Genomic DNA, 27,845 nt, shown 5'->3' on the forward strand with positions numbered 1-27,845 from the left:
TTGGTTCCTCCTCATCCAATTTGGATAAAGGTTTTTATTTCTTAGTACGGTATGCACTTGTCTCAGGATATGATCAGCCTAAGATCAAGGAGGACGATCCAAGTCATGCATGAACGGAGATAATCCTTGTCTGTTCCGCAAGCAATACTCAGGTCAACTTGATCCATTATATCAAGTTGCATGTATTAACTTGCTATATCAAATCCATGTAAGAAATACTCTGGTCATCTTGAATCATTATGTCAAGATGCTTGTATTCTCTTCCAACATTTTAAAGCTCAATGATGAAAATAAAGCACCATGGATCGTCATTCCATCTCATCTGTATATATTGCATTTCATTGCATTCCACCCATCCATACATTCATAATAGCTGCATATCATGCATACATAGTCATAATAATGCATACTCTATTTTACTCATCTTCTTCCATAGGACTTGGTCCTAGTCCTCCATATCTTCTATCTAACATCAAATCCCCCCTCACCCTCCCTATCTTGATCATCAACATCATCCTAATCCCTTCATTGCTTCCCATCCTCACTCATCCACAAAATTAAGCCAGTTACTCTATCTACACAGATACATCGACTCCCACACACCTAGACTATCAACAGATACTCTGATCACATATCTTCGGGTCTCAATAGGTAATCGATTATGGTAATCCTAGACTACATCAGGCATTTATCATAATGACCTAGTCTCAACGGGGCTTCCATGATTCCCCACAACCATCCATCACATGCACATACTATCAATTGATCAACCAATCAAACACAATCCAACGGACAATTACATCAATTGTCTACGTCTCAACGAGTATTTTGCTTCATATACCTTGACTTCATCGGGAAATTACATCAATTGTCTAAGTCACATCAGGTCACTTTGATTCACTTACTCAGACTTTATCATGTCCAAGCAACCAACTGACATCAATTGTCACGCTTTGACTTGACCGGGGCAATTAAATCGATTGCACCAGATTGTCCAACCAATTTTGATCAATTGTATAGCATCAATCCAAACCCCACACTACATCTGCTATGTATCTCTTGCATGACCTCAGGGTACTCGCTGGCTTGTTGTTTCTTCATATTCACTCCATTTTCTCCCATTCTTTCATCATTAGTTCTAATTTCTTCTATTCTACCTCCCCTCCACTTTGCATTCTTTTTCGAGAGATCGCCCGATTTTTCAAAAAAAATTCGGCCCATCCCTCGAGGGGGCATACCACCCATAAAATTTATATTTTATGGGGCATTTCTTCACACCTATTTTTCTTTCTTTGAAACGACGCGATAAACTGCACCGTCTCAAAGAGGGGCAAATGTAGTCACATAAATCTGTCCACTTAATTAAATGAATACTTAGTATTTATTTGATTATTTAACCATCAATTAATAATTAATTAAATTAATATTTAATTAATTCATCTTAACCCTCTTCTCCTATTAATTAAATAAATTATTCAATTTATTTGATTTAATTCACTTAACCAAATTCAGACCATTAATTAAATAAATAAATCATATTTATTTAATTAAATATTCTCTCACATTTAAATAAATTAATATTTATTTAAATCCCCTAAAATCCCACCTCTCACATTTAAATAAATTAACATTTATTTAAATCACCTTTATCCTCTACCCACTTGCATTTTCCTACAAATGCAAGTTGCACAACTATTTTAAATAAATCATTTATTTAAATCACCTTTATCCTCCACCCACTTGCATTTTCCTACAAATGCAAGTTGCACAACTATTTTAAATAAATTATTTATTTAAAATCCTATTTATCCTCACCCACTTGAAACCTTTAATGGTTTCCCTTAAAGTATTCAAACTTGATGGCTTTAAAGTCTTCAAACTTGATGGCTTCCTTCTATAGTCTTCTTAAGACTATAATGGTTTTCCTTAAAGTCTTCAAGCCTTTAATGGTTCCCCTCAAAGTCTTCAAGCATTTTAATGCTTTATCTTCCTTTTTCTCATTTAAATAAATTAATATTTATTTGAATATTTATCCAAATACAACTTGCACACATTTATTGAAATAAATGAATTTTTATTTTAATAAAATCCTATTTTCCCTCACCCACCAAATCCACTTGCAAAATCTAATCCCCTTCTAGATTCTTCTAACCCCTTCCTAATTAACTTAATCCATCCCCTAATTATTGTCACATTCCTAAGCAAAATGGAGTCACTTCTCAAAGCCTAAAAGTCTTTGATAACCATTAAAGGCTTTCAACCTTCAACCACTAAATGTCTCAAAGTCTTGGATAACCTTTGAAAGCTTCCAACCTTCAACCACCAAATGGCTCAAAGTCTTTGATAACCATTGAAGGCTTTCAACCTTCAACCACTTAATCCCCAAAGTCTCCAATAACCATTAATGGTTACCTCAAACCCTCCCACATGGTTAAAACATTTGTTTTGACTCAACCTCTACCCAACCCAAGGGTCTCATCAAGCCTTTAATGCTTTGACCATGATTATCTCTTAATCATTTGCACAAAGGTTTATCCTTGCATTAACTCCTAATCCAGTGGGTAATCCTAATTTAGGCTTGACCCTTACCTTCTAGATAACCATGAGGTCTCCTCAGGCATTTAATGCCTCCAACCTCTTCTCTCAACCCAATCTTATGTTGACACTTGTCACCATTTCATTGGTACAAATTGTGCACATGGATCCCCAACTTTCAAGCTTGACCCTTGATTAAACCTTTCAATCCTGGTCATCCATTGCTCCATTTTTCCTATAAATAGAGCCCATTCCTTCATAATCCAGATCCTGAAAACTTGTATGCATTTAGGCTATAGACATTTTTAGAGAGCATTTAGCATAAGCAATCTAACATCTTATCATTTTTGGTTAAAATATATCATTTTAGCATCAATAGCATAGTATTTAGCTTTTCATTTCATATTTGAAGCTTAATATTAAATCTCAATCCTCCATAAGCATCCATAGTGCAAAAAGCTGCTGAGAGCTACACTATTTTGGAACTTGGAGAGGAGAGGAACAAGGGAGAAGGAACTAAGAGTATGTTAGGAGGTATTTGGAGATGCCTCATCATGTTTTCTTTGATAGTTAAATATGCTTGCATGCTTGTAGTCTCTCTTTTGGTATGCCTTTTTAGATTAGTTTTCGATTGACTAACACTAATGTTTTGTGTGTTTTTGTGTTATTTGATCATAGACTAATCTTGTGGCATTTAGGAGGGCATCAATTGGTTTTATAAGGACAAGTGAGAACAACAATATGTACATGAAGAATGATGAAAATGGAATACTGATCTCAGCCATATTTGTTGATGATATTATATTCTGTGGAAATGACTCTCTATGCAAGAACTTTGGAAATGAAATGAGCAAAGAATTTGAGATGTCATTAATCGGTGAGATAAAGTATTTTATAGGTTTATAGATAATGCAAATGAAAAATGAGATTTTCTTTACTCAATCCAAGTACATAAAGGAAATCTTGAAGAAATTTGGAATGGAGGATTCAAAACCAGTAAGTACTCCTATGACTACCAACTATAAATTATCAAAGAATGATGAATCTACATCTGTTGATGAGACACTTTATCGATCCATGATTGGAAAGCTACAATATGTTGTTCACAGTAGACCAGACATAGCACATGCAGTAGATATAGTTGCAAGATTCTCTGCAGATCCTAAGGAAACACACATGACATCAATCAAGAGAATTTTTAGATACTTGAAAGGCATTGAGGATTATGGCTTAGTATATCAGAAAGGAAATGATTTTGATTTAAAAGTTTATACTGATGTTGATTGGGCAGGCAACATTGATGACAGGAAAAGCACAAGTGGAGGAGTTTTCTTTTTGGGAGAAAAACTAGTGAGTTGGCTTAGCAAGAAACAAGGATGTGTTTCACAGTCAACAACATAAGCTGAATACATTGCTGCAACATTGAATTGTACTAATATAGCATGGATCAAACAACTGTTGGAAGGTATAAATGAGAAAGTTACTGAGCCAGTAACTATATTCTGTGGCAATACTAGTGCCATTAACATTTCGAAGAATCCTGTTATGCACTCTAAGACAAAGCACATCTCTATCAAATATCATTGTCTTAGAGAAGAAGCTCAAGACAAGAAAGTGGTGTTGGAATATGTTAGCACAAAGGAGAAAATAGAAGATATCTTCACCAAACCACTACCAAGGGACACTTTTGAATATCTCAGAAGTAAGTTAGGGGTCCTACCCCTATCTTCTACTCACTGACCAAGTTCGGTGAAAGCATCAATTCGATGACTCTACAGAATATCTTTTGGGAGTTGATGCTAATTTACACACTTTAGGATGTTTTCTAAAGGTGTGCAGTATACAATACAGGGAACAAGAATTGAAGACAAAATGCTCTGACTGAGACTAAGTTGACACATTACAGCAGTAGTTCACTTCATATAGGAAGAAATTATGTTTTAGTTCTTTACTTTTTGGCATTGTTGTCAAAGGGGGAGAAGATTGAAGAAAAAGACTAGATAAGACTGGAGAAGACTGAAGAAAAGAAGAGAAGTCTAATGTATGGGGGAGAAGACTAATGATAGGAAGAAAACATTTTAGCTCTTTAGAATCATAGCAATCCGAATCTTTTTAAGGTCAAATCAATTGGTTTTGCCATCAATGCCAAAGGGACAGATTGTTGGCATTATAATAGACAATGGGAGATTGTTGGCATTTCAATAAGGATATTGAGAAGGTTGTTGATGATTATGGACATAATTGATTAAGGATGTTTATTGTCTTAATATTATTATTTTGTCATTGATGTCAAGAAATTGATTTTCTAATTCAGTATGATGTTGCCATATCTTGAGAAGTATGATTTGATGAGTATAAAGATGTCGGTAAAAGACACAGAAAGAATATGATGAATAAGGGGATGAATAAGGTATTCAAAGAGCAACTACTATCGAGTCAGACAATGATGAGATCATGATGTTTTAGATTGTTTTAACATCATACATATGTTGTAAATTGTAAAGTTTAATACTATACTATGTTATCAAGCAAAGAACCTAGTCGGTAAACCCTAAGGAACCTAGTCGGTAAACGCTAAGGTTATCGCTATTGGTTAATGAAGGCGGAATGTCTACTGAGTGAAGTTTAGTATTCACCGAGTTGTTATCAAGTTGTAACCGAGCTATAATAGAATGCATTAAATGTTTACATGCAGTATTTAATGAAGGAAGCTGATGAGCTGGAATGGATTAAATGATTGGTGAGTCATGGAAGAAGTTTGTTAACGAATCTAAGGCAAAGAAAAGTTGACATGAAGATCTACAACTCAGATTGAACCGCAATACCCTGGCACAAGTTCCAAGACTAATATGTAAGTTCCAAGGTGGGGTAAAACATTTTCAGATCAAAAGATGCATTGAACCTAGACAAGATAAAAGATCTGATGGCTATGATTGATCATGGGAAATGTGATCAAAGAGATTATGCGGTTACCTAATTGTTTATAAATAGGAAACTATTGATAAACAATGTATGCGGGAAAATGTATGCACATGGATGCTACATGGTGATTACCGAGCACATAAGCTTGAAGACCTGTTTGAATAACAAAGTATAGAAGCCCAACGGATGGACAAGATTAGTTCTATGTCTAGATTGTATTGAGCAAATAAGAATTTGCTTTAGTATTTTAGATGTGAAGTTGCAGATAGATTTTTATTACTGTTATTTTGTGAAGTGACAGAAATCTCTTAACCGAGTAGACTTAACAGTCTTATTTGTAAAACCCTCTAGCAAGGTGACATTTTGATTGAGTGTTTGAAATCCTTTAACATGGTTTCCTCTAACAAGGTGAAGATCCTAACAGATCTGAGGGAAATCCCTTAACCGGGTCACATCTAACAATGTGTTTGTAATCTTTAACAGGATTTGCTTTTAACCGAGCATACTCTAGAAGAGTATATTTCTTAGTGGGTCCCAAATCCCACAGTGGTTTTTCCCTATTTGGGTTTCTATGTTAAATCTGGTGTTATGAGGTTTATGATGTTCATATGCTTTTGAGTTTGCATGTTTAGTAGTTTTGTTTATATTACTGAAGTATATGTTACCGAGGTTGAATCTAATGTTTTTATGGAAGATTAAGTTTGTATGATTCACCCCCCCCCTCTCATCTTGTTGGCTATTGGATTTGTACTTACATTAAGTATCAGAACTATCAGCCTATTGGTCTTTAGCCCCCGGTAGCATGCCCCTATTCCATGAGCCGACATTGCTCCCATTTTTGCACAGGATGGGGGATGTTGACAGAGCTTTACACCTGCCCTATTCCATGAGCCGACATTGCTCCCATTTTCACAAACCCTATTCCATGAGATGACATTGATTGGAGCTGGCATTAATCAGTCAAAATGATTCACGTGCCTCATCCAAAAATTGGAGTACGCTTACTCTAGGCGAGAGTACGTTGCTGGGGCGACAACGTGAGAATTAGAAGAGGTCACGAAAATGATGTTTGAAATGTCTTGGTCTTTTTTTTTTTTTTAAGTAATGCCCACGGTCATCGGAGTTTTGACGAACGCGGGCACTTTTTGTAAAAAAGCACAAATTTCATTGCTAATTCCTTCTCTGTCGAAAATATATATTGAATTATTGTCGGAATTTCGATGAATGCAGGCAATTTTTTTTAAAAAAATCAAATTTGTTCACAATATACCTTCTCCGTCGGAAACCTCTGTCGAAATTTTAGGCCAAATGTATTAGTGACAATCTTCTACTTTACTGACTTGAAATTCTTCTCCTCTTTTCTTTTTCTTGCACTCGTGTTATGATTATTTTACTTGCTATCCACTAAGGATCTTAGACTACCCTCCTTCAATATCAGTGCTATTAATTAACTTCCTTCTATATTTTGATATTCCTTCCCACTATTTTAACAATGTCATTCTTGTTTGGTACAACTATCCCTTAATACTTTTCTCTTTTGTCACTTTGAGGCAATAATGGAAAAAGAAATGAATACAACATGTCAAATGAATCAAACATATTCATGAATGTAGGAGGTAGGTATGAAGATATAGAAGAAAGGCCATCCTCATATGGTTTAAGCCAACAATACAAAGCATGCATATTTTTCCCTTAACTGGAATCTTGCTTGTCCTCAAGAAAGGGATAGATGTTGGTTATGGATAACAACTACTAGCATGAAATCTTGCCACTGTCATATCCTCTATTATATTAAGATTGTCATTGCCTTTTATTCTCACTATATTTGTTGCTACAAGGGGTCTAAAAATATTATTTCCATGCTTTTTTTTTTTTTTTTAATTATTGCCATTCTTTGATGTTGGCCCATCATCTCTTTTGCTTTATATAGTCAATATGCATTTCTACCACTACTATGCTTTATTCTTGTCATTGTCTTCTTATTATTCTCCTTTTTCTCATTGCCATAATTTCTTCTCTTAATGATCTCTTCATAGGACAGTCTATTTTTACTATTCTTTCCATTGTTGATAGCTGCCCCAAAATATTTTATAATATGAATTCCTACAACAATATTCTACTTTACTAATTTGAAATTCTTCTCCTCTTTTCTTTTCCTTGCACTTGTGTTATGCTTATTTTACTTCTTGTCCACTAAGGCTCTTAGAATATTCTCATTCAATGTTAGTGTCATTAATTAGCTTCCTTATATATTTTGATATTCCTTCCCACTATATTAAAAATGTCATTCTTGTTTGGTACAACTGCCCATAAATACTTTTCTCTTTTGTCACTTTGAGGTAATAATGGGAAAAAAAATAAATACAACCACATATCAAATGAATTAAACATATTTATGAATATAGGAGGTAAGTATGAAGATATACAAGAAAGGTCATCCTCCTATGGTCTACGTCAATAATACAAATAATGCATATTTCCCCCCAAGTTAAAAGGTCATTTGTCCTTAAACGACAATGAATGGATGATGATGACAAAATAAATCAATTATAAAGCATATAATTAGATGACAAATATATTGTAATGCATAGATAGTCAATTAACTAAAAATGATAAATATTACTAATGAATGGAAAAATAAATTTTAGTACCTATGGTGATGTGAAAAGCCGCAAATTTTGGTGAATAAATGAAAAAAGTCCTAGAATAGTTGAATATACAAGTCCCTTTAATATTACTACATATGTGACATTAGTAGTTGTTGTAGATTTCTTGGAAGTTGGTGCAGATTGGCTATTTAGTCACACATTATTTGTTGTGAGTTGACTGCTCAGTCACACAATAATTGTTGTGGGTAACTTCAATAGTTTCTACAGAAAATTCTCTCCTTCCAATGACTTTTAATACAACTTTATATGTTGTCCATTTATAATTAAATAGGACATTAGTAGAGAAAATAGTGTTGGATATTGTTGGTCATTGCTACTACTAGGATATTTTGTTCTCATTGATGTCATCATATTCCTTTGATTTGCTCTGGTGTTTACAGATTGGGAAGATCTTATGATCCGGTTTGCAGTGTTGTTTTGTTGATCACTGTTTTGCAGAGTTTGATATATCCTCTGGTATATTTCAGTGTGATTAGATCTTGTACTGAGATTTTGGGATATTGTTTGGGATGGTCTTGTGTATCTTCATTTTATATGGATCATGATTTGGTGCTCAGGAAGTTATCTTTCTTCGTGATAGTTGCTGATTGGTTGTGTTCTTGAGATTTCAGATGTTGATTGATGAATATTTGATAAGTGGTGTTGGTACAACTACTTTTGATGATTCTAATGTTCTTGTTGGTGTTTCCTAGTCATGTCTTTTTTTTTTTTTGATACATTGATCATTGTATGAGTTTTTGATGGTTTCTATCAACCGGTGATGATTTCATGTTATGCAGTTTTCTAAGTGGTGTAGCGTGTTGATGTTGATCTTGGAGTGATTTCCGACAGAGTTGTGCATTTGGGAATTTGATTTAGGTCCATTTTATTTCATGCAAATCATTATATTGGCTTGGTGGTCGATCTTTGTATCGTGCGATGTAATTTTGTAATTAAGGGTTGAGGGTTTAGCCAACCTTGTTGCCAAGGTTGATGAATTATATATGTAGGTGATATGCTCATGTAATTTAGGTGTTGATATTGAGTCTGTATTGTTAGAGAGAGGTATATGTGTGAACAAGAGATTATCCTTCAGTGTTGAGATTGAGGAGAGATTGGTGTTGCAGAGTAGACATCTGTGCTTAACCAGAACTGTAATCACGCATTTGAAGATGTTGTCATTTCAGTTCATTTCTTCTGAATTGTAGTCCAAATCTTGTTGCAAGTCAGTGAGACTGCCCTGAGGGTTGTAGCCTTTTGGGCCATTATATTTGAGCAGTGAGCTCTAGGAAGTGTGCCTGAATGCATGTGCATTCCCCATTGTAATACTTTCACATACTACTGTAGAGTATCATCTTACTGTGGGTAGGTTCCTACTGTGGTTTTCCCCTTAACCAGGTTTTCCATGTCAAAAATCTTGGTGTTGTGTGTTGTGCTTTCAATTTGCTTATCTGTCTTATTATTGCAGTTTATCAGATATATTTTTTAGTTAAATTTGTTGATCCAGTGAAGAATGATTCACCCTCCCTATCAGTATTCCTTCTTGGTTGCTGCTAACAATTGGTATTAGAGCTAGATCCTCTGGTAGAAGCTTAACTGATTGAGGCGATCCGAGATGGCATCTCAAGGTGTTGTCTTTAAGAAGGATAGTCTGAGATTTGATGGAAGTAACTATGCTATATGGAACAACCAAATGGAAGTGCACTTGAAATGTCTTAGAGAAGATTACTAGAAGATTATAAATAATGCCTATACTGTTCCTCTGAATGGACTGACTACTCTTGATGAGATAAAGGAAGTTGAACATAATATTAGAGCGAAAGAAGCATTTCTTAGTGCCCTGACTAATTCTAAGATGACAAATGTAATGGGACTTCCGACTACACATGATATCTGGGAGAAGATTGAGATCTTGTATGAAGGTGATAAATAGGTGAAAGTTCCTAAGCTGCAGAGTTTGAAAGGAAAATATGAGGTATTGAAGATGTGAGATGATGAGAACATATGCTCTTTCATGGCTAAGGTGAATGATCTTGTCCTAGGTATCAGATGTGCCATTGGAACCATTGAGGAAGATGAAATTGTTGCTAAGGTGCTAAGATCTTTGCCTCCTACTTATAAACATAAGCTTGCTTCTATTGATGAGATCTGAAGTGTGACTACAATGACAAGAGATATGTTGGTTGGAAATATTGCTGCATTTGAACTAAGCAAATTTGGAGAATCACATGGAAAGTCTGAGACAACATTTAGAGAATCGACATCTATATCTGGAAAGAAGAAGTATGATCCTGATGATTGCAGAATATCTAGATATGAAAGAGTGAGAAGAGAGATGGAAGAGCAAGAAAGAGTGCTGCATGAGCTTGAAGCATTGATTTTTCAGAGATTGCCTAAAGGAGCTGGTGAGTATGATGGAAAACTGCCTTTGAAATGTTTCTCTTGTAGTAAGATAGGATATTTTGCCTCTTGATGCCTGAAGATAATGACTAAGTATGATAGGCATGATGAGTTTGATAAGCATGGTAGGAATGATAGATGTGAAAAGCATGAGAAGCATGAGAAGCCCTACAAGCCTAACTAGAAGTTTAGGAATCAGAAGAACTATTATTATGTTGTTGATGAGGGTGTTATAGATGAAGAATCAAAAGGAGATGAATTTGTGTTTATTGCCATTAAGGAAGATAGACCTATACCTGTTGATTCCACAAGTTGTACTATTGAGGAGAAAGCTTTAGCTACTAAGGTTGAAGAGAAGGATGAATGGGTAATTAACAACAGTTGTTCACATCATATGACTAGTGATGAAAGAAAATTTGTAAGTATGGAAAGGTATAATGGTGGAATGGAGATGACAAAGCCTATGTGATTCGTGGGAGAGGTTCTATTTCTTTTGATGGTAAGCATAAAACTGATGATGTCTTGTATGTTGAAGGTTTGAAGCATAATATTTTGAGTGTTGGACAAATGGTTGATAAAGGTTATGATCTACAATTCAAGGATGGAAAATACAAGATCCTAAATGCCTCCGGTATAGAGATTGCATCTGGAACTAAGACTGAAGGTAACATTTTTAATTTGACTGCCGGTGAGAAAAGTTGTTTGATTTCTCAGATTGATGAGAATTGGTTGTTGCATAGGAGAATGTGTCATGTAAATTTTGTTTCAATGATTAAGATCAGTTCTACACAAGTTGTTAGAGATCTGCCTAAGATTGTTAAGCATGTTAATCCGATATGTAAGGAATGTCAGTTGGGTAAGAAAAAAATGATTTCTTTCAAGAGTAAATAGTATACATCAGATGGACTGCTAGATCTTGTGCATACTGACCTATGTAGACCTACAAATGTTTGAAGTGTGCAAGGTGATAGATATTTTATGTTGCTAATTGATGATTATTCCAGGATGATGTGGGCTATCTTTTTGAAGGAGAAATTAGAAGCATTGGACAAATTCAAGATACTCAAAGAAAAGGTTGAGACTGAGTTTGGATTGAAGGTGAAATGTCTGAGATCTAATAGAGGTGAAGACTTCTATTCTGGTGACTTCAATTTGATTAGAATACAATTATCTGCTCCTAGAACGGCTCAACAAAATGGAGTTGATGAAAGGAAGTACAAAATTGTCTTGGATGCTACAAGAAATATGCTGATTGAAGGAAATGTTCTGAAGATCTATTGGAGATAAGCTATTAGAAGTTTTGTTTACACATTCAACATAATTCATATCAAAGGTGATACTGGTAAGACTCCTTATGAGCTATGGTTTGGTCATGTTCATACTATGAGCTATTTAAGAATTTTTGGTAGATTTTTGGTAGAAAATGTTATATTAAGAGAGATGAGGATATAGGAAAGTTTGATGCTGGAAGTGATGAAGGAATTTTCTTGGGATATTCTACAAAGAGAAAAGCCTACCAATGCTACAATAAGAGACTGAGAAAGATAGTGGAAAGTGCAAACATGAAGGTGGATGAGAACCTTGGGAAAGAGATTAGAGCATGTGGATATGATGATGGACAACATATTGTTTTATCCCCTATGTAGAATGAAGAACCTAAGCAGAATGATCTGGTAGAGATAGTTAATCAGGATGTTGTTGCTGCCGGTGAAGAGGTACAAGAACCTAATAATCATAACAATCGGAAGACTTTGAGGTATGTAAGATTGAATCATTCTAAAAATCAGATTATTGGTGATAAGAATAAAGGTATAATGACTAGAAGAAGGTTAGCTACTGAAAAAGTATGTTTGATTTCTAAAGTTGAGCCTAAAGATGTTGCTGAAGCCTATAAAGATGAAAGTTGGATGAGAGATATGGAAGAATAATTAGATCATATTGAAAAGAATAATACTTGGGAGCTTGTGCCTAGACCTAAGAATAAGAATGTTATTGGTACTAAATGGGTGTTCATAAATAAATTAAATGAAGCTGGTGAAGTTTTCAGTGTTGAACACAATGTACCACTGAGAGGGGGGTGAATAAGTGGTTTCCAAAAACTCTTTCACCTTTTGATCCTAAGAGTGAGTACCAATTAGCAAATAAAACACAAGTAAACCTACCGATGAGATAATGCAAGACTTCACAATGCAATCAAAGAAAGGCACATCACATGACATCAGTATATATGAGGAAAACCCCAGATGGGAAAAACCTCAGTGAGAAAAAGATGTTAGAGTCTACTGCTCCAATCCAGCCTCACAATGAAAATAATGGTTACAAAATTTAGGGCACCAACCCAAGGAGCACCATTCTTGATTTAGGGAACCAACCCCTACACAGAGCTCCAACTTAGTGAGATACAATAGATAAAATCAATATAATAATTATAATCTGGTTACAAATGAGTTATGTAACCTCATAGGTATGTCTCTTCACTGGTACACCTCTGCTCTACTCTTTGTTGGTTCTCTTCTCACATTCTCTAACTCTTCCTCTACTCGACCTTTGCCTTGTCTGCTCTCCTCTCACTTTCTTCCTTAGCTAACCTCTTCTCACTGCAGTTGCCTTACCAGTTCAAGCTCTATCGGTTGTCTTCCTTTCCACTTGGTTACCAGTTGCTTCCACAATATCGGTTAAAACCTGCTCAATCCTTGTCTCCTGCTGCTTCTTTCCTGCTGCTACTTCTTTCCTGCCAGAACTAACACTACTGGTTGTCTTGACTGATGCACTTCTTACAACTTATCAGAATCTCAGACCTTTACCGGTTAGTCCCTTGCTAAGAATTCTTACCAATTGCACCTCGAAATACTTAGTTACTTAACTCTCACAGTTAGTTTAATCCTTTTCTTTAAACTAGCATCACACCTTCTGGGAGAATCCTCCAACATCACCATTTCATCGATTTAGACTTGCATATTTATAAACAAGTCTTCCCACGAAAAACCAATTCAAAATTTAGGTGGTTACGGTTTCTTCATCATCCTCGAGCCAAACCAAATCCAATCAGATCTCCTTCCAGAGATTGACCACTTGCAATAAATCAATCAAAATTTGCCAATCCTGCAGCTTCCAATACACATTTGCTAAGTTTAGCAAACATAGACAGTTTGTCAGAAAGGCACTTGGTCAATCACCATAAATGGTTCAACAAATTGCATCACCAACCTTGTTCTACACTTGAGCGTTTCACATCAATCGATGCCTCCCTTTGATCACCTCAGTTCGACCTTCCTTGAGCCACACACCTCTACAAAACATCCCATGATTTACGGGGTCTGCATTTAATGTAGAATGACTCTGCAACAATGTCGTCGGTGCACACTCCATCTACTACTGCATGCATGTCTGCTACCTCGACTCCATCTGGCACCTTTATTGAAATCCACCTTATCTCACTATGTCGATCCAACATGGTCACCGACCAATTACACACAACCGGTGTATGCTTCATACTACCATTCCCTCTTTGCCTACCATTTTACTAACCCTGCCGATATATCTTGCCTTACTGGTTAACCTTCATACATTCACCTTCCTTGTGCCAGTGGATCATTTCAGCCTAGTCATCACACATACTGATTCTCATTTACGTGTTGTTGGTGTATCATATTGATCAATCATTGTCCTTTCAGTTCAACATGTTCATCTTCATCTGAAGAGAGCGTTTCACTTGTGTAATTTCTAGCATACCAGTAGCCTTGTTTACCAGTGGACACTACATCTGCCTTCATGTTAGTGACATGCATGATAACATCATGCAAGAAGTCTTTAATTGTCCTTGCATCAAACTACATCTGCATTCTGGTTGTACTCTTTGTCTGTAGCTGAACCTTTCCTTCTCCTTCAACTAATAGGTTTTCCTCTCTGCTGGTTTGTCAAAGTGACAAACTCATCACTCCTTGTTTGTTCTAATGGGTTATCTTCTTACACTGCTCATTAGGTGCACATCATTGATCTCACATGCTGGAGGCTCACACATATCATCCGGTTGGTGGAGGTAGATACACCGTGGTTCACAATTTGCCTATCACTAGTGGGAGAGGAATTATGTCATCTGTTGGCAAATGGTGTGAATTCCCTATTATTGGGCAGATTCAATTTCCCTACAATCCTCAGGTAACATTCCTTCTTCAATCTTCTCTTCTTCCAGGGACAACATCATTTACCGGTGGGAGTCCTGCTAGATGGCATCATACTAGCATACCGATGACCTGTGCACTTTGCAGTCTTAGCGGTCACCATCTTACCGGTTAGTGCCAACATGTATACTAATATGTTCATCCACTTGTTCACCGAGTACCAGTTTCTTCATTCTCAACAACAACTTGTATACCAGTGACTCTATCTTGCATACCGGTTGGCCTCAACTGCACACGTTGTCAGTTGTCATCGATGACAGTAATACCAGATGACATCAATGACAACACCGCACATACACATCCCATACTGGTTGCCATTGTGAGGCCCTACCCTGACCCATCCTATCTCTTCAGTTATTTTCATTTTGGAACTATTTTGGATGCTAGTATTGACACACTATGGATATAGAACTTTTCATGGTTCCGCGATTTTGGTAACATTGATATATATGGATGCTTCATTTCTATGCCTTGTGGATGATAGAATATTATATGATTCTAGATTAGGGTAATATTGTGATGATGCAGGTTATTATCTGAATTTCAGAATTTGTTATAATGTTAGAAAAATATTTGCATATCTTGTAGATGGATCAAATTTTGAGGATTATAATAAATTGCTTTGATTTGTGATAAATCATATTTTATAATGACGAGCCTGTGTGGAATGAATGTATTGTATTCTGATTTTGTGTTATATATTATATGAGGTTATTTGGGAAGTACTAATGTTTAAATTGAGATGTGCAGGAAATTATCCATGTGACCATGGAAATATTATGGAGAATCAAGCCTAGGCCAATGCGCGTTAGTAAAACCAGGGGTTGTCTATTTGGAGAGACAACACCCCGTATGTACTGTATTTTATTCGTAAATGTAAAATGTTGCATGAGTGTAATTTGTATTTATTAGATTGTTTAATTTGTTTAAGGGACAATTGCCATGTGTGTATTGTGATGTGGAATTATTTTGTAGTGTCACTTGACACCTATGCAGTATGTTGTGTTGGCAAGTTGTCATATCACCCTTTTTAAAAGTTTTATTTTTGTTAATTGTTATATCTCCTAATTATCCTTGAAGGAACCAAGAAATCTAGGGTAGTGAGCCACAAGGAAGGTCAACTCAGAGTTGACCCGTAGGTTAACTTCAGGTGGACTTTCTGAAGGTCAAATCAACTCCTAGAGTCAATTTTAGAGCTTTTCTATTAGGCCTCATGGGGTACCTATGGGTGAAGGCCAAAATTGGCCATGTGTCTTTCCCTTAGGACTTGTTTAACCACCCAAAAAAGTGGTTTTCCCAAGATGGACGAATTCCATCTATAGGAGTGCCCTCCTTGGTAGGAGAACCTTCTTGGAGATAGTAATCCCTCTTCCCCATTCCATTTCCCTTCTCTAGACACCTAGGTTAGGGAGTGTGTAAGACCTAGGGAAGACCAACCCAATGGGGGATCTCTCACTCTATCCAAGAGGTTGGAAGGAGTGAGAGAGACCTTCTTAGGCTAAGAATGGAAGCTTAGTGAGCTAATCACCCACTCTCCATCCTTGGAGATTTTTGGAAAAACTTGGAAGGAGAAAACCAGTTTTAGGAATAGAGGAATTTGGGGGCCAAAGAATTGCAGAAAGTTGTGTGGATTGGGCAGCTCATCTCCAACTAAATTTAGCATACCTATTGGCAGGATAAGGTTGGTTTTTATCTCCTCTTGTTTATGTTAGTTATGTTGTTTTGTTGAAGGAAAGAAATGCTTGTAAAGAAAGTGTTTATTTAAATTGTTGTTGAAGAAAATAATGTGTAGTTTCATTCTATGTTTGTTTTTTGTTTGTGTTCTTGTTTTTTTGGGAGTGTCCAAGATCTCTTACTCTTGGGAGAGTAGGATGATCTTGGGGTGGAAGAAGCATGACAGCCTTGGGTGAGAGGCTCTCCTTAAGGAGAGTGATCTCAAGGGTGTCCTTTGTGACCCTTGCTGCATAGCCTTGTGTATGCATTTGGGGGTCATAAGGGGAGAGAAATGGCCTTGAGCCTTTGGGGGGCATAAGGTGTGTGGGATGAATTCTGTTGAGTATTTTGTGTTTCCATGAGGTGGCTTGTGTTATATTTTGGCTGCAGTCTCCCCAATGGTACTTGGTCCACTTCCACCCGTAGATTGATCACCACAAATGTGGTGGTAGTGTAGCTTGGGATGGGAAAGTATATGTTTGTGTGGTTGCCCTATTGTTGTGTTGTATTGCTTGGTTGTTACCCCGTCTAGGTCTTGATTCTCCTAGCTCGGGGGTGGCTTTTGGTAAGCCTAGGCTGGGAGGTGAGCATCCCATGGTCACAGTCCTTAACCTTACATGCAGATGGTTTGGAAACAGACTAGGAGTTGCAGATTGTGTTGTTGCAGAGTTTTGTACAGATTTCAGATTTCCATTAAATGCAGAAAAGAAAAGAAAGAAATGTAACCTTATGATTTGTAGCAAAAAAAGAAAAGAGAAAGTGCATATGTAAATATAGGGCTTAAGTTGATTTTCTTCCTGTTTAAATAAATGTATTCTTTATTTGTTGTGTAAAGATTAGAAAAAAAAAGAGACTGTTAGATTATTTACCCATTTTTTTATTTGGGCTATTGTAACTTATCATTCTGGAAAGCAATGTAACTTTTATTATATTTTGATGCCTAATGTGTTTGCTGTAGCCTACATTTAAATCTGGTCTATTCACTAGTTTATTTATTGCAATGTTAAAGAAAGGAAAAGAAAAATGCATTAGGACTCCCTATTTACTTGCATAGTTTAAATTCTGTTATTCTATGACTGTTAAAAAAAAAAAGGGAGAACCAGAATTGTTTTATTTCTGTAGAAAGTTTAAATAAAAGGAAGAAGAAAATAGACCTATTCTAAATGATGTTAGAAGACTAAAAACAGAATGTAAATGGTTAAAATCTCAAATCAATATAAGGGTTTTTAGCCCTATTATTCCAACATATAATTATATATATCTATAGGTATATAAGTATATATATTGAAAATATATACCTATATATATATAAATATATATATAAGCTTCCTGTATGTGCATACCCCTGTAACAACGAAATAAAAGATACATTCTGAACTTGTGCATCCCTGTTACAGAATATATAAAAGATTATATACTGCTGTGTTTAAAATATAATGCAGAATAAACTTCTTAATATATATATATATTCATTCTGCATCTAAAAACATATTCTGTGGATGCCTGTAGAAGAAAATATTTGCATATTCATAGAGGATATTGTGCACTGTATATATATATATATATATATATATATACATATTTGATATTCAAAAAAAAAACACATCATATAACATTTTAATACCCAAAAACACATCATTTAACAATTTCCAACCACGAAATAATAAAATGATTTTAAAAAAAAAAAAAAATGGGGGAAAAACGGGGGCCACTGTGTGTAACACAGTGGACGGCCACGGCCGAGCCACTGTGCTACACACAGTGGGCGGCGCCGAAGGGCATCGCACTGTGTGTAACACAGTGGAGCGGTCACGGCTGCCACTGTGCTACGCATAGTGAACGGTGCCCGCCACTGTGTGTATACACAGTGGGCGGCGGCTATGCCGTCCGCCACTGTGTGTATACACAGTGGGCGGCGGCTATGCCGTCCGCCACTGTGTGTATGCACAGCGGCGCCTGGATACCCTCCCCACTTCCTCCGCCTCTTCACACTTGGAAACCCTCCGCCGTACCTGCAATCTCCCTCGCTCAAAAGAAAACGAACAATAAAATAAAGGGGTTTAATAAACCCTAACCCATTTCGGGTTAGGGTATAAAATGATGAATAAAATAAAACAAGAGTAATATATAAAAATGCAACCCTAACCCAATTTCGGGTTAGGGTTAGCATTTTAATTATATATATATATATGGGAGGTTTAAATTTGAATTTTAAACTTAGATTTTAATATATATTTGGGGTTAAGTTAATAATTGAAATATTATGGAATTTTAAACTTTGATTTTAATATATATAATAGGGGTTAAATTAATAATTGAATTATTATATGTTTCCATTCTTTAGAAATTTAAATTTTAATATAGTTAATTCAAGGGGGTTAATAATAAAGGATTACTATAGTGGGATAAACTATACGTTTAATCCAGCAATATATTTAATTAATCAATGGACTTACCCCCCCATATAATTGGATGTTAGGAAAATTTAAAAAGGAGGAATTTGTAAATTTATGAACCTTAAGCCCTTGAGACCGATTTTGGTCGGATTGAAATTTAATTGTCAAAATCAAGGGATTTAGGGAAAATTAGAATTGGCCTTAGCTTATTGTCGGTTTTAGTGGGCAAATGACATTGCAGTAATTCGAACCCTCGTCGGTTGGATGTATATAATAATTTCGCATGTGCATCAATTAATTAATAGCATTATCCTTATATGGATTTGGAATGATTTAATACATTAAGATAATCAATTATCCCTTGATTTAATTAGCGACAACTTCTCTTAGGTAATTGAGCTAGCTAACTAATCCGCGATGCTAATTAATCCCCACCAAAAAAGTCGCTCGCTCGAGTTGGTTAATTTATCCAACCTTAGAAGTAAATATAGTTACATCCTAGATAAGACAAAACTTTAATAAAGTTGTTATATATTAGGATTTATAGCGAGATTATGACGTCAAAAAAAAAATTTTGTTGTTCCGTTTTTGTGCCCTAAAGTTTGGGCACGACAGCCATCCTATACCGATTGACACCAATGACAACACAATGCCAATAATCTCCCCCTTTGGCATTGATGTCAATACATGTAGTATTCAACATACTACAGACTCTCTTTCCCCCTTTGATAACAATGGAAAAGGGCACTGACATCCGGTATACAACAAACATTATTTTTCCCTCTTCCTACCTGTTGCTTCTCCAATTTTGACCACTATGCATTGCATCATCTCAAACAACAACACTTGAAATGGAGAGTTCAGACACCAACTAAGACCAATCCTATATACTAGTCTGATACCAATGGTACACTCTTAATCTGTGGAGGTTGCACTGACAACAAACTATTAGTAGCAATCAGGTACCAATCTAATATATTCTCCCCCTGTGCAAGTAACTCTCCCTCTTTGTGCTCACATTCAGTTAAGTGAGCCCTTTTCTCCTACTTTACAAGTTGTTCTACCCATAACCCTAACTACACTTCCTATCACTCGGTGGCTTAATGATAAACGAGCACATTCTTTTCCTATTCTATTATACTCCTGGGTAACTTGAATGTGACTTTGATAGATAGACAAATTGAATAGGCACCTTCCTAAAGTCATTGACATACCAGTATGGAAAAACAACTACTAATCTGCCACTATGTTTAGTATGTCTGATATCGATAAGAGGGTATGACTATGAACTCCCCCTAAACCATAGATCTTTGGTCTTCTAAGCATGTCAAGTCCTAATCTGGTGCTTCAATTTGCACCTTGTACCAGTAAAAGAGAGCATCTATGAACTGCATATGATCTACCACTTCCATGAGGTCTATCACAATCTTGTGACATCCTCTTCCATGACCACAATACCAGCCTACATCAGAAACATGTCACCTATCCAACCAGTTGACTCATCAGGATGTGTACACATGAGATCAATTACCATTTCAACACATTTCAAAACAATGCTTCTTCAATATTGCCCAAGGCAAATTTCTTCTTTCCAAGCCACCTGAGCCACTGCAGTGTTAATGAAATGCATTGCAACACATGTTCTTCACTACCGGTAACTATCCCTATTGATAACATATTGCACATGTCAGTTTACTGTACCACTCCAATATTTATGCCAGTATACTTTATCCACTGGCCCTCCTTCCGGTGTCACATCCCACTTTGACACTTTTAGCAGTGATCCATCTTACCCATGTGAATGTGTAGCCAAGATACTAATTGTACACACTTTTTCATCTCAACTTCTCCCTCATGCTGGTAACTTTCCGTCCTTAATCTTTGTCCTTCTCAACATTGGGGGTGAATGATCTGACCAACATGTATCTACCCCTAAGGATCTGCATCTCCTTTAAACTGTAGGAGATATCAGTGCTAGTCCATGGTCATGTTCTCTTCCTTCTTCCTCCATACTTGTTTGGACTCCCTCCTCTTCTCATTTGTAGCCTTTGGAGCAGGTCTCATCTTCTTCTGCTGATAGGTCTTTTCTTTACTAGGTTCTACAATATGACTGGATACATTGCCATAGAAGCATACTGCATTCATCCCAACTAGATGATTGGAAGACCTTCTATTAGACTGGTTTGATCTTCTTCTCAAGGTCATGTCATTGTAGCCCACTACTGGTTTCAACTAACCTCTTGATCTTGCAGGAGCGGTTCTCCTTTGGGCATAGTTGTTATGCCGGCTACCAAGTGCATGAATCATCTTCCTCTTACACTCATTACTTCTATAGCCAGATCCATTATAGTTATAACATATATAATATATATTTCTTGACGCAGTAAATGGACTCTGGTTAGCATAACCAGGAGTGAGCTTATGCACATTTCTACATTCTGATGTTCTATGCCCAAATGCATTACATCTTTTACAAACTGAATTGCTATTCCTAGGAAGAACACCTTTTCTATTCCTAGACACCATTTTTCATTCCTCTGCCCTATGACCACATCCTTTATAAGCAAAATAGTAACCGGAGAATGGAGACATATTACTTACAAATTTATTTTGCCAAACATGAGGTGATCTTACCGGTTTGGCTTCTCCACTTCTACTTCTCTAGGGTGTTGCATCTCTTTGTCTTCCACCGACAAGGAATCTTTTAGGCTGGCTTCTTGTATTCTTGCTTCCAGTGAACCTATCTTCTCTCAGCTTTCTTTTTCTTTTAGGATCTGCATTATTTCTTCTTGCTACACCGGTCTTCATCTTTTGCCTCAAGTCCTCACCTCTTGTGATTAGGTCAACCTTTATTCTTGGTATACTTTGGACTTTGAAGCTCTGACCCTTGTTATCTCCATTAGAGTAGATAAACTGAATGTCCTTTTGGGAGACATCCTTGCTTGTCGAGCATTCACCAGAAACATATCCTAATGCTCCAGTATCCTTGGAGTGTTTTTGTTTGCTCAACATTTTTTCCAAGGCCTCAATGCTTCCATCATACCGGATCCTTACCTTGAGCTCATCTTGACACTTCTCAAGGTCTTTCCCGATGCTCTCCATTTCTCCTATTAGGTACTAACATTTTTTGTCCTTTGTCTCCACTTCTAGCTGCAGCTCCTCACATCTTCTCTCCTTGGCATCCAAGATTGATTTCAAATCATCAACCATACATTTGGCCTCTTCAAGTTGAGTTTTCAACAAGATGATGTTCATGTTTTATTCCTTAAGGCATATTCTCAAGTGACTACATTCATCATGAACTGATTATTTATAATTCTTAAATTCATTTCTAGCATTTTGTAGTTCTTCTAGTGCACTTACCAATTCACCTTCAAGGATAACATTGGCATCATCACTATCACTCCCAAACAAATCTTTGCAGTGGGATTTAACTGCATTGTCACCTACTGATGTTTGCTCTTTCTGCCTCTTGAGCCATGAAGAGGTGGGTTCCTTCTTCATCATTTCTTCTGCAATAGCTAGTTGATCTATCTTCATCATGTGCACACGTGTTTGTTTCATTGATCTTCTTGCTTCCATAAACTAGTTTTGTAGTGCTAGGTTCATTTCCATAAAGCTTCTTCAACCTGTCCCACAAACTCTTTGTTGATTTGCATCTGTTCACCTACAAGGAAATATCATTCAAGAGCCCATAGAGTATAGCCTTAATTGCTTTATCATTATACCAGTATCTTCTTTCTACATCTGAACTGGTGGGAGGACTGACATGACTAAGGAGACCATTAACAACTAACATCCAAACATCATATCCTAGAGAGGATAAGTACACTTCCATTCTAGAACTCCAAATGGAATAGTTTGAACCATCAAATATCAGAGCTGGTATTGACACTAAACAATCCATTGTGTCCTTAAGCCAAAATCTACCCAATTTGGAGAAAGCTTATCAACCGGGAACCTAGGCTATGATACCAATTGTTGAAAACAATGTATCACTGAGAGAGGGGTGAATCAGTGGTTTCCAAAAACTCTCTCACCTTTTGAACCTAAGAGTGAGTACCGGTTAGAAAAGAAAACACAAGTAAACCTATCGGTGAGATAATGCAACACTTCACAATGTAATCACACAAAGGCACATCACATCACACCGATGTATACGAGGAAAACCCAAGATTGGAAAAACCTCAGTGAGAAATAGCTATTGGAGTCTGCTGCTCCAATCCAACCTCACAAAGAAAATAATGGTTACAACATTTAGGGCACCAACCCAAGGAGCACCACTCCTAATTTAGAGCACCAACCCTTGATTTAGGGCACCAACCCCTACACTGAGCTCCAATTCAGTGAGATACAATAGATACAATCAATACAATAATTATAATCTGGTTACAAATGAGTTCTGCAACCTCATAGATATGTCTCTTCATTGGTCCACCTCTTCTCTACTCTCTGTCAGTTCTCTTCTCACCTTCTCTAACTCTTCCTCTACTCAGCCTCTGCCTTGTCTGCTCTCCTCTCACTCTCTTCCTCTTCTCACCTCTTCTCACTGCAGCTCCCTTACCAGTTCAAGCTCTATCGGTTGTCTGTCTTTCCACCTGGTTACCGGTTGCTTCCAGAGTACCAGTTAAACCCTGCTCAATCCTTGCCTGCTGCTGCTTCCTTCCTGCTGCTACTTCTTTCCTGTCGATTCTAACACTACCAGTTGTCTTGACTGATGCACTTCTTGCAGCTTATCAGAATCTCAAACCTTTATCGGTTAGTCCCTTGCTAAGCCTTCTCACTGGTTGCACCTCCAAATGCTCAGTTTCTTAACTCTCACAGTTAGATCAATCCTTTTCTTTCAATTGGCATCACACCTTCTGGTAGAATCCTGCAACAACACCATTTCATCGATTTTGACTTGCATATTTATAAACAAGTCTTCCCGCCAAAAACCAATTCAAACTTTAGGTGGTTAGGGTTTCTTCATCATTCTCGAGGCAAACCAAATCCAATTAGATCTCCTTCTAGAGATTGACCACTAGAAACAAATCAATAAAACTTCACCAATCTCGTGGCTTCCAATATACATTTGCTAAGTTTAGCAAACATAAACAGTCTATCAAAAAGGCACTTCATCAATCAACATAAATGGTTCAACAGATTGCATCACCAACCTCATTTTGCACCTGAGCATTTCATATCAATCAATGCCTCCCTTCGATCACCTCTGTTTGACCTTCCTTGAGCCGCACACCTCTACAACACATCCCATGATTTACGGGGTCTACATCTAATGTCGAACAACTCTGTAACAACCTCGTCGGTGCACACTCCATCTACTATTGCATGCATGTCCGCTACCTCGACTCCACGTGGCACCTTTGTCGACATCCACCTTAGCTCACTATGTAGATCGAACATGGTCACCGACCAATTACACACAACTGGTGTATGCTTCATACTACCGATCCCTCTTTTCCTACTAGTTTACTAACCCTACCGATATATCTTGCCTTATTGGTTAACCTTCATACCTTCACCTTCCTTGTGCCAGTAAATCATTTCAGCCCGTTCATCACACATACCTGTTCTCATTTCCATGTTGCCAGTGTCTCATAATGATCGGTCATTGTCCTTTCAATTTAGCATGGTCATCTTCATCTGAAGAGAGCCTTTCACTTGTGTACTTTATAGCATATCGGTATCCCTGTTTACCAGTGGACACTATCTGCCTTCATGTCGATAAAATGCATGATAACATCATGCAAGCAGTCTTCAAGTGTCCTTGCATCAAACTGCATCTGCATTTTGGTTGTACTCTCTGTCTGTAGTTGAACCTTTCCTTCTCCTTCAACTAGCAGGTTTTCCTCTCTGCCGGTTTGTCAAAGTGACAAAATCATCACTCCTTGTTTGTTCTCGTGGCTCATCTGCTTACTCTGCTAATTAGGTGCACATCACTAATCTCACATGCTGGAGGCTCACACATATCATCCGATTGGTGGAGGTAGATACATCGTGGTTAACAATCTGCCTATCACCAGTGGGAGAGGAATTAAGTCATCTACTGGCCAATGGTGTGACTTCCCTGTTATTTGGTAGATGCAATTTCCCTACAATCCTTAGGCAACATTCCTTCTTCAATCTTCTCTTCTTCCAGGGACAACATCATTTACCGGTGCGAGTCTTTCTAGATGGCATCATACTAGCATACCAATGACCTATTCACTTTTTAGTCTTACCGGTCATCATCTTACTGGTTAGTACCAACATGTATACTAACATGTTCATCCGCTTGTTCACTGGGTACTGGTTTCTTCATTCTCTACAACAACTTGTATACCGGTGACTCTAGCTTGCATACCAGTTGGCCTCAATTGAACACACTGTTGGTTGTCATCCATGATAGTAATACCAGATGACATCAATGCAAACACTGCATATAAATCTTCTATACCGGTTGCCATCCTATATCGGTTGACATCAATGACAACACAATGCCAACAGTCAGAAATAAAGTTAGATTGGTTTGCAAAGGATATTCTCAAAAAGAAGGAATTGATTATGAGAAGACTTTGGCTCCAGTGGCCAGAGTTGAAGCTGTTAGACTGTTGCTTGCATATGCTGCTTATAAATATTTCAAGGTATATCAGATGGATGTCAAATTAGCCTTTTTAAATGGTGAGCTAGAGGAAGAAGTCTACATGAGCAACCTGATGGATTTTCATTATCAGATGATGGGGACATGGTATGTAAGTTGAAGAAAGTTGTTTATGGATTGAAGCAAGCCCCTAGAGCTTGGTATGCTAGACTTGATGAATCAATGATGAACAGTTAGTACTAAACCGGTACTGAGAGGGAGGGGGTGAATCAATACTGACAAAAACACTTTTCCTTAAACCGGTTTGACTAAAAACACTACACTTGATGGGAAAGCAATAACACCGGTCTAAACTAGATTACTATCGGTTAAACAAAGTAAGAATGTTAAAGACATAAACCGGTAACTCTTAGATTTCCATATAATCTAACATCTTATTTCCATTTCACCCATATGCATACACTAGTAATACATCAACAGAAATGTAAAGACTTACTAGTTCAACATGCTTTACCACTTGACAGAGAATAACAAAGCATCACACATAACACACATATTTTTCACGTGGAAACCCAACTGGGAAAAACCATGGTGGGGATGAATACCCACAAGTTATTCTTTGAACCCTTTTGAAGTCTACTTTGTTAGGAGCCTAGTCCTATTAAATACTTTACAATAGGTTTTGTTAGGAACCGATCCTACTAGGGATCACTTGGTTAAGGGATGGCTAAAATACCTGGTTAAGGGTTAAACCCTGTTAAAGGTTACCTTGTTAGAGGATTTTAGGAACTCAATGAATTTGAGTCACCCTGTTAAAGGATTTACAACAAGCCAGTTAAAGCTACCTTATTAAGGGATTTTCCAACTGTTGAAGTGGTTAGAGGTCAACAGGTATTACAATGATCTGGTAACAACACTCAATGCCAATGCAAATCTGCTTTGGTTCCTTCTTTCTGTAATCACACTCTGCAAGTATCTATTCTCTTATTTGGTCTGGAAAGAATCACATATCTCTGCACTTAGATACACACACAACATTTTCCAACAACCTCAACATGAAAAACAACATCAACCTTATAGGAAACAGATAGGTCGGTAGCATAAACCCTAAACCCTAAACATTTAGGTTACGAAATTTAGTTGGTTCAATCCTAACCGTTGAACATATTGCATTGATTACAATAGTCTTGAACACATCTCAAGACGTTCTCCAACATTCATTCTTCACTGCTTCTTGGAGGTTGATAACCCATCATGCGTTCTCCACTGTTTACAGAGACTTCACACATTCCTGAGGTAGATAGGATCAATCTCCTTCATGCAAGATCCTTCACGCGCACAAGGCTTGATGTGGCAACACAATCTGGTCTTCATTACAATGCTAACTCATCACATGATGTCATCAGTTGAATCACACAAGCTTGGAACACTTCAACCAGAAACCCTGAAGCTAAGACTACCAACTGGTAGTCATACCATATGAAACCTTGATACAAAATATTCCATATACCGGTTCACATTCCAACATACCGGTTCACTTGGACAAACATACCACTTCACTTTTTCACATATACCGGTTCACAACATCATATCGGTTCTCTTGCAAGTTGCTTGCTTCAATATACCAGTTCACTCTTCAGCATATTGACATCAATGACAACATACAATATCATCATGTCATCACACTCTGCACATATGCCAACAATCTCCCCCTTTGGCATTGATGGCAATATACAAAGATATCTCTCCGCTTCACATCTTATCCCCCAATACTGTAGATATCTTCTCTGCTTCACATCTTCTCCCCCTTTGACAACAATGCCAAAGTGAAGGCATAAACATCTATGTTCTACTATGCTACTCCCCCTAAGGAGTAGCATCCTTCAACACACCAATCCTAAAAAAATATATATATCAATGTAAGTCCCTACTGATGTGAAGCACACACCTTTAGTTCCCCTCTTGAAGGGGTAGCACCCCTAATTCACCTCTCAAATAGGTAAAGGTAGCCTTCAGTAGATGCTTGGTGAATATGTCTGCTAACTGCTCCTTACTGGAAACATGTTCCAGTACAACTTCTTTGTTCTGAACCTTCTCCCTGAAGAAATGATACTTGAGCTCGAAGTGTTTGGTTCTAGCATGTAAAACCGGATTCTTGGAGATGTTAATCGCACTTGTGTTGTCACAAAATATACTTACCGGTTCTGATATAGGAACTTTGAAGCCATTTAATACATGCTTCATCCAAATTATCTGGGTGCAGTTCATAAATGCTGCAACATACTTTGCTTCTGCTGTAGACTGAGAGATACAATTCTGCTTCTTACTCATCCATGAGACTAGTCTACCACCAAGAAAGAATGCACCACTGGTTGTGCTCTTCCAGTCGTCCACATTACCAGCCCAGTCAGCATCTATAAACACTTTTAGGTTGAAATCATTACTATATGGATACCATAATCCATAG

Source organism: Cryptomeria japonica, chromosome 6, assembly GCF_030272615.1.
Source record: "Cryptomeria japonica chromosome 6, Sugi_1.0, whole genome shotgun sequence".
NCBI lineage: Eukaryota > Viridiplantae > Streptophyta > Pinopsida > Cupressales > Cupressaceae > Cryptomeria > Cryptomeria japonica.